We start from the raw sequence: 9,687 nt of genomic DNA, 5'->3' as shown, positions 1-9,687 counted from the left end.
AAACTGAATAATACTCTGCTTACACATCACTGGGTAATAGAAGAAACCGTTGCAGCACTATTCACAACAGCCAAAAAGTGGGAACAACGGAAACGCCCATCAACAGATGAAGGGATAAACAAAGTGTGGTCTAGCCATACAATAGAAATAGTTATGAAATCCTAATGCACGCTACAACATGGATGAACCTGGAAATGTTATGCTGAGTGAAATAAGTCACTCACTGCTCTGACAGGGATCTGAATAGAGGTCCTGGACAGAGCTGGAGAAGAATGGAGAAGAAAATTCTAACCCTCTCACACACACAAAAAGACTAGACTTACTGATCTGACAGAGACTGGAGAAGCCCCAAGAGTATGGCCCCCAGACACTGTTATAGCTCAGTAATGAAGTCACTCGTGAAGTTCACTCTTTAGCCAGAGATTAGACAGGCCCATACAACAAAACGAGACTAAATGGGCACACCAGCTCAGGGGCAAGGACAAGAAGGCAGGAGGGGACAGGAAAGCTGGTAATGGGGAACTCAAGGTCAAGAAGGGGAAATTGTTGACATGTTGTGGGGTTGGCAACCAATGTTACAAAACAATATGTGTATTAATTGTTTAATGAGAAACTAGTTTGCTCTGGAAACCTTCATCTAAAGTGCAATTAAAAAAAAAAAAAAAGACTTTAGACCTAACTTTTCTTTCATAGGAAATGCAGGGAATAAAGGAGCAAGCTGAATAACATCATAAAGGTACGAACAGACACGTCGGAAACGTGGAACATTCTATAGGACAACCGGCCTGGTTTCTTCAATAAGAGAACAGAACAAAAAAGAGTAAGGAGGAGATGGACTGTTTAAGACTTAAGAGACACCATCAAATCCACGTGTGGACCTTGTTTGGATCCAGATTCAAACCAGTCAGCTGTAAAAAGGCGTTCTTGGGACAACTGGGAAAATTTGAAAGTAGACTGGTGGTATGGGTTGAATTGTGTCTTGCAAAAAGATATGTGAAAGTCCTAACCCCTAGGTACCTATGAATGTCACCTTGCTTGGAAATAGGATCTTTGCAGATGTTATTAAGTTAAAATGAGGTCATACTGGATTAGGATGAGCCCTAATCCAATGACTGATGTTCATATAGGAAGAGGAAATTTGGACCACAGAAGATGCACAGGGAGAGTGCCGTGTGACAATGGAGGCAGAGACTGAAGTGAAGCTTCTACAAATAAAAGAATGCCAAGGATTGCTGGTAAACACTGGAAACAGGAAGAGGCAAGGAAGGATCTTCCCCTAAAGCCTTCAGAGAGAGCACAGCCCTACTTGCATCTTGATTTGGGACTTCTAGTCTCCAGTACTGGGAGAGAACAAATTTCTGCTGTTCTAAGCCACCTAGTTTGTACTTTGTTACAGCAGCCCAGGAATCTAATACAACTGGATGTTAGGTGACACCAAGGGATTAGTTATTTTTGTTAAGCATGATAATGGCATTGCAGTTATGAAGAAAATATCCATATTTTAGAGATGCATACTGAAATACATAGGTCTGGAAAGATGCAAGGTCTGAACTTTAAAACAATAACAGTGGAAAGACCAGATTCAGCAAGTGTGGCAAAAGTTTGATAATTGCTAATTCTGAGTGATGGGAATAGAGGAGTTCACCGTATGTTCCCTCTACACTGTCTATTTTATAATATTTCAAAATAACAATTAAAAACTAAACAAAGAAATAAGTCAGTCACAAAAGGATACTGTATGATATCATTTATATTAAATAAGCAAATATGTAACAGGTTGCCATCAAGTCAATTCTGACTCATAGCAACCCTGTAGGACAGAGTAGAACTGCTCCGTAGGGTTGCCAAGGAGCAGCTGGTGGATTTGAAGTGCTGACTTTTTGGTTAGCAGCCATAGCTCTTAACCACTACACCACCAGGGCTCCAAGCAAATACATAGAAACCAAAAATTGTTAGTGGTTATCAGGGGTGAGATGCAGGGGAAAAGGGGATATTTTTGCTTTGTGGGCATTGACTTTATGTTACTGGTTGTAGAAAACATTGGAAAAAGATGGCAAGAATGGTTCCACAACTTGAAGAATGTAATTAATGTCACTGAATTTTACATGCAGAAATTCTTGAAAAGCTAGAGATAGGCAAAACATGAAGAAATGTTGAAACTAGGGTAAGGATGGCTGATGAGTCATCAGTCAGAACAAGGCCAGGGGCCGACTGCGGAACAGACCATTAATTGCTCCGGTACAAGTTCAAGTTGAAGCCAAAGAAAATTAGAAGAAGTCCACAAGAGCCAAAGTATGACCTTGAGTATATCCCGCCTGAATATATAGACCATCTCAAGAACAGATTTGACACATTGAATTGAACTCTAAAGACCAAAGACCAGACGAGTTGTGGAACGACATCAAGAACATCATATATGAAGAAAGCAAGCGGTCATTAAAAAGACAGGAAAGAAAGAAAAGACCAAAATGGATGTCAGAAGAGACTCAGAAACTTGCTCTAGAACATCAAGTAGCTAAAGCAAATGGAAGAAATGAAGGAAATAATGAAGTGAAAGAGCTGAACAGATTTCAAAGGGCGGCTCGAGAAGACAAAGTAAAGTATTATAATGACATGTGCAAAGACTTGGAATTAGAAAACCAAAAGGAAGAACACACTTTGCATTTCTCAAGCTGAAAGAACTGAAGAAAAATTCAAGCCTTGAGTTGGAATATTGAAGGATTCTATAGGTAAAATATTAAACGATGCAGGAAGCAACAAAAGAAGATGGAAGGAATACACAAAGTCACTATACCAAAAAGAACTAGTCCACATTCAGTCATTTCAGGAGGTAGCATATGATCAAGAATCGACGGTACTGACAGAAAAAGTTCAAGTTGCACTGAAGGCATTGGTGAAAAACAAGGCTGCAGGAATTGACAGAATACCAATTGAGATGTTTCAACAAACAGATGCAGCGCTGGAAGTGCTCACTTGTCTATGTCAAGAAATTTGGAAGAAAGTTTCCTGGCCAACTGACTGGAAGAGATCCATATCTGCACTCATTCCAAAGAAAGGTGATCCAACAGAATGCAGAAATTATCGAACAATATCATTAATATCACATGCCAGTAAAATTTTGTTGAAGATCATTCAAAAGTGGCAGCAGCAGTACATCAACAAGTAACTGCCAGAAATTCAAGCCAGATTCAGAAGAGGACGTGGAACCAGTGATATCATTGCTGATATCAGATGAATCTTGGCTGAAAACAAAGGATACGAGAAAGATGTTTACCTGTGTTTTATTGACTATGCAAAGGCATTCAACTGTGTGGATCATAACAAATTATGGATAACATTGAGAAGAATGGGAATTCCAGAACACTTAATTGTGCTCATGAGGAATCTGTACATAGACCAAGAGGCAGTCATTTGAACAGAACAAGGGGATACTGTGTAGTTTAGAGTCAGGAAAGGTGTGCATCAGCGTTATATTCTTTCACTATACTTGTTCAATCTGTGTGCTGAGTAAGTAATCTGAGAAACTAGACTATATGAAGAAGAAAGCTGCATCAGGATTGGAGGAATACTCATTAACAACCTATGGTATGCAGATGATACAACCTTGCTTGCTGAAAGTGAAGAGGACTTGAAGCACTTACTGATGAAGATCAAAGACCAGAGCCTTCAGTATGGATTACACCTCAACGTAAAGAAAACAAAAATCCTCACAACTAGACCAATAAGCAACATCATGATAAACGGAGAAATGATTCAAGTTGTCAAGTGTTTCATTTTGCTTAGATCCACAATCAACACCCATGGAAACAGCAGTCAAGAAATCAAACGATGCATTGCATTGGGCAAATCTGCTGTGAAGGATCTCTTTAAAGTGTTAAAAAGCAAAGATGTCACCTTAAAGACAGTTGTGTCTGACCCAAGCCATGGAGTTTTCAATTGCCTCATATACATAAAGAAGACCAAGAAGAATTAATGTCTTTAAAATATGGTCTTGGCAAAGAATATTGAATACACTGTGGACTGTCAAAAGAACAAACAAATCTGTTTTGGAAGAAGTACAGCCTTAGAAACAAATCTGTCTTGGAAGAAGTACAGCCTTAGAAACAAGGATGGCAAGACTTCGTCTCACATACTTATGGACATGTTATCAGGTGGTATCAGTCCCTGGAGAAGGACATCATGCTAGGTAAAGTAGAGGGTCAGTGAAAAAGAGGAAGACCCTCAAGGAGATGGATTGATACAGTGGCTGCAATAGTGGGCTCAAGCATAACAATGATTGTGAGGATGACACAGGACCAGGCAATGTTTCGTTCTGTTGTACATAGGGTCTCTATGAGTTGGAACTGACAACAACAGGGAAAGGATATACGGATGCTCACTGTACTGTACTTTTACTTTTCTGAAAGCTTGCAAGTTCTCACAATAAAAACAGTGAATAAAAAAGAATCCTTCCTCCCAACCTACCAAAGATGATAGACAAGTTGATAATTCCTGCCCAGCATTTAAAGTGTTTTGGGTCTAGGGATTTAGCTGTAGCAGCAAGCACTCCTCCTACTAAGAATCCCACTCCACCACCTGCAGCTGTGGGCTCTCAGCGATGGTACTTAAGCCATCTGTGCATGGGCTGGCTCATCTGTCCAACTGATGTAATGTTAGGCCCTGCTGACCTCAGGGGGCTGTTGTGAAAATTAAATGGGAGAGTTCACATATGAAAGACACATAAGAAAGACTTAGTGTGGGTCCTAGCACATATTAAACCAAACCCGTTGCCGGTGAGTCAACCCTATCCTTGGGAAATGGCGCTGATCATCGTCATTACTATTAGTACTTAACAATAACCATGCTGAGTCCCAGTCTCCCCTTTTTGTGCCCAGCACCGTGATGATGCCGCAGGTGCAGGGCAGCCTCCCACGGGCTATGCTGATGCCATATCCTCCAATAAGGGCTGAGTTGTAACACTCAGGTGCGTCCCACGTGGGAAAATACAGTCCAATGTGGTATATCGGAAGGTGCTCTTGAATTACACTGCTGAGCAGATATTGAATATGTAGATCAGATGTCAATGTCTTCAGTGGTGCAATCATTTGGTTTAAATAAAATAAATAGCAAATAAGACGTGAGAGTGGTGTCATTCTTTCTAGTGCTCCGGCAGCACCACTGTCGTTTTCGTAATTTATTGTTTCTAAACAAATGAAACTTATTTCAATGTGACAATAAACTGTCATAAACTAAACGGGGTTGATCTGAAGATGGACAGAAAGTCTCAAAAATCATCTTTTCCCTGGCAGATCTGGGACTACTGCCCCTCCTATTTGTCCCTATGAGAGGGCATTACCCTGAACCAGGGGACTTTCTGCATTTTCAAACAGAACATTTAAGAGTGCACGTGCTCTCTCTCTTTCTGCTGATCAAAAAGAAGCTTAAAAGCTGCATTAAAGCCCTGTGCATCTTTGTTTCACATTTGTGAATTTGAATATACATGAGTTTGTACATGTATCTAAAGTACAAAGCAATGTGAAATTAGAGCAATTTGATGCATATGTTATTAATTATGCAGCTGCAATTCTCCAAGAAAACACAAGTCAATCTAAGAAGGTAACTAAATAAGGAACCTAGTCAGCTAAAACCACTTCAGGGCAACTATACACAGCTTCTAGGCCTCCACGTGGTTTTGTTTTGTTTTTCATTACATGTATTTTTTAAATAGACTATTTTTTTGATTTACATAAAAATGCAAAGATGGTACAGAGAGTTCCCATATACCCTGAAGCACCCAAACCAATCAAACCAAACCCATTGCCATCGAGTCGATTCCAACAGATAGTGTGACCCTGTGGAACAGAGTAGAACTGCCCCATAGGGTTTCCAAGGAGCCGCTGGTGGATTCAACCTGCTAACCTTTTGGTTAACAGGCTAACCTTTTAACCACTGTGCCACCAGATCTCTCTGAAGCACCCAGTTTCCCTTATTATTAATATCTTATGGTACCTTTTTATAATTAATGAACAATGTTGATACCTTATTTATTAACCAAAGTCCATGCTTTATTTAGATGTCAGTAGTTTTCACCTAATGTTCTTTTCCTGTTTTAGGACCCCACTCAGGACACCACATCACATTCAGTTGTCATGTCCCTTGGGCTTCTCTTGGCTGTGACAGTTTCTCAGACTTTCCTCGTTTTTGATGACCCTGACAGTTTTGAGGCCTCCGCCTCTTTTTATTGGCCTCGTCTCTAAGTCTTCCTATTTCTAACTGTTTCCTCTTTATAAAACCCTAAGCCTCCCACATTGCTAAAACAGTTTTGATGGCCTTTGAAAGAGACTTGTATTATAATGTCAGAACTATGGTAATTGACTTGTAGTTATACCTAGAACATGCGGTGCTGTTTAACAATAGATTGGGGCATTTGTATGCAAAATTGCTTTCCTGTAATTAGATATTTTGAGATGTGTTGTACAACTCAATTTTCATTTTATTTAAAACTACAGTTTACTATGATTATAAACATAATCCTTTTACTTTGAATCAGTTTGGTAACTATTATGCATTATAGGTATAATTATATTTACCCTGTATTCATGCCCCCCTCACCCTGTAAAACATAGCAATTGCCAGAAAACTAGAGTTGGATGGAAATTCTTAGAGGGAAGAACTGCTGGAATAAAATAGATAACACAATAGATGTTACAGATATTGAGAAAATAAGGGAATATTATAAACAGCTTTCTAGCAATAAATTCAACAACTTAGATTCAATGTAAAAATTTCTTCAAAGACATAAACTATCAAAGCTCACTCAAGAAGAAATACAATTTCTAGTTTAAAAACCTCTCCATAAACAAATCTCCAGGTCCAGATGGCATAACTGGTGTATTCAACCAATCATTTTAAGAAGAAATGATAACCATTTTATAAAGACTTTTCCTGTAAATTATTTTGGAAGTAATACTTCTCAACTGATTCTATGAAGCTAACTATAACCTGATACCAAAGCTTTACTAAGACATTAGTAGAAGAAAACTACAGACCAATATATATCATAAACACATATGCAAAAAAGGATGTATCATGAGCAAGTAGGGTTTTTCTTTCAGAAACGCAATATTGGTTTAATATTGGAAAATCAATCAATCTAATTAACCAATTATTAGACTAAAAAAAGAAAAAACATACCATATGATCATCTCCGATGAATTTCCAGATGAATTGTGGAATGACATCAAGGACATCCTACATGAAGAAATCAAGAGGACGTTAAGAAGACAAGAAAGAATGAAAAGACCAAAATGGATGTCAGAAGAGACTCTGAAACTTGCTCTTGAATGTATAGCAGCTAAAGTGAGAGGAAGAAATGATGAAGTGTGAGAGGAAGAAATGATGAAGTAAAAGAACTGAACAGAAGATTTCAAAGGGAAGGTCAAGAAAACAAAGTAAAGTATTATAATGACATGTGCAAAGACCTGGAGATAGAAAACCAGAAGAGAAGAACAAGTTCAGCATTTCTCAAGCTGAAAGAACTGAAGAAAAAATTCAAGCCTCAAGTTGAAGTATTGAAGGATTCTAAAACAACACAGGAAGCATCAAAAGAAGATGGAAGGAACACACAGAGACACTGTACCAAAAAGAATTGGTCAATGTAAAACCATTTCAGGAGGTAGCAAATCATCAAGAACTGATGGTACCGAAGGAAGAAGCCCAAGCTGCACTGAAGGCATTGGTGAAAAACAAGGCTCAGGAATTGACAGAATACAAATTGAGATGTTTCAGCAAACAGATGGAGTGCTGGAAGCACTTACTTGTCTATGCCAAGAAATTCGGAAGACAGCTTCCTGGCCAATCAACTGGAAGAGGTCCATATTTGTACCCCTTCCAAAGAAAGGAAATAGAATAGAATACATGGCACTTCAGGATTGGAGGAAGACTCATTAACAACCTGTGTTATACAGATGACACAACCTTGCTTGATGAAAGTGAAGAGGACTTGAAGCACTTACTGATAAAGATCAAAGACCACAGCCTTCAGTCTGATTACACCTCAACATAAAGAAAACAAAAATCCTCACAGCTGTACCAATTAACAACATCATGATAAATGGAGAAAAGATTGAAGTTGTGAAGGATTTCATTTTACTTGGATCCACAATCAAGGCCCATGTAAGTAGCAGTCAAGAAATCAAACAGTGTATTACATTGGATAAATGTGCTGCAAAAGACCTCTTCAAAGTATGGAAAAGCAAAGGTTGAGCCTGACTCAAGCCATGGTGTTTTCAATAACCTCATATGCCTGTGAAAGCTGGACAATGAATAAGAAAGAACAAAGAAGAATCGATGCCTTTGAATTACGGAGTTGGCGAAGAATATTGAATGGACTGCCAGAAAAATGAACAAATCAGTCTTGGAAGAAGTATAGCCAGAATGCTCATTGGAAGTGAGGATAGCGAGACTTCATCTCACATACTTTGGACATGTTATCAAGAGGGACCAGTCCCTGGAGAAGGACATCATGCCTGGCAAAACAGAGGGTCAGCAAAAAAGAGGAAGACCCTCAAGAAGATGGATTGACACAGTGGCTGCAACAATGGGCTCAAACATAGCAACAATTGTGAGGATGGTGCAGGACCCGGCAGTGTTTCTTTCTATTGTACACAGGGTGACTATGAGTTGGAATCAACTTGATGGCAAGTAATAACACCAACAACATGATTATCTCAATAGATGCAGAAAAAAGCATGTGATAAAAACCTTATTTTAAAAAAAAAAAAACTCTCAGCAAAGTAGGAAAAGAAGGCTCTTCCTCAATCTGATAAAGGGCACGTTTGAAAACCCTGCTTAGTGGTGAAAAACTAAATGCTTTCTTCCTAGTATGAGGAGCAAGGCAAAATTTCCACATTCACCATTTTTATTCTGCATTGTACTTGAGGCTGTAGCCAGTGCAATAAGGCAAGAACTGGAATTGGACTGGAACACTCACTATTGTTAGTTATAATTCTCCCCAAAGTGAGGTATAGAGTTAGTCAAAGTGCCAGCAGGCTTCTGTTGTTGTTGTAGAAATTGACAAGTTTATTCTAAAATTCATACAAAAATGCAAAGGCCCAGCACTTTGCCAGAAAACCAGCACTTGACGGAAAACTAACTAAATAACAAACAAAAGCAAAAAGAAGTACACTTAAGATATATGTGTGTGTGTGTGTGTGTGTGTGTGTGTGTGTATACATATATGGCTGCTATGAGTCGGAATCAACTCGATGGCAACAGGTTTGGTTTTTTTTATAGTTATATATATAATATAACTATAACAATATATATATAATTACACATACCTCTGACTTACAACATATTTGAGTCATTTTCTTTCTTTTCTTTTTTGTACATCTTATCATTAGTACAGAGCCCTAGTGGCACAGTGGTTAAGAGCTCGACTGCTAACCAAAAGGTCTGCAGTTCAAATCTACCAGCCACTCCTTGAAAACTATGGGACAGTTCTACTCTGTCCCGCAGGGTTGCTATGAGTTGGAATTGACTAAATGGCGCAATGGCAATGGGTTTGGTTTGTTTTTTGTTTTGTTTTATTTTGTTTTTTGTTTTTTTCTCATTAGTACATCTTCCTGGGAGGAAGTTATGGAAAAATGCATACAGGGGATATTGAAAAAATTGCGGAGTTATGTGAGCACACTCTAAGCGTAATAT

The sequence above is a fragment of the Trichechus manatus genome, unplaced genomic scaffold (genome assembly GCF_000243295.1).
Source record: "Trichechus manatus latirostris isolate Lorelei unplaced genomic scaffold, TriManLat1.0 scaffold00031, whole genome shotgun sequence".
Taxonomy (NCBI): Eukaryota; Metazoa; Chordata; class Mammalia; order Sirenia; family Trichechidae; genus Trichechus; species Trichechus manatus.
This window is presented reverse-complemented; position numbering follows the sequence as displayed.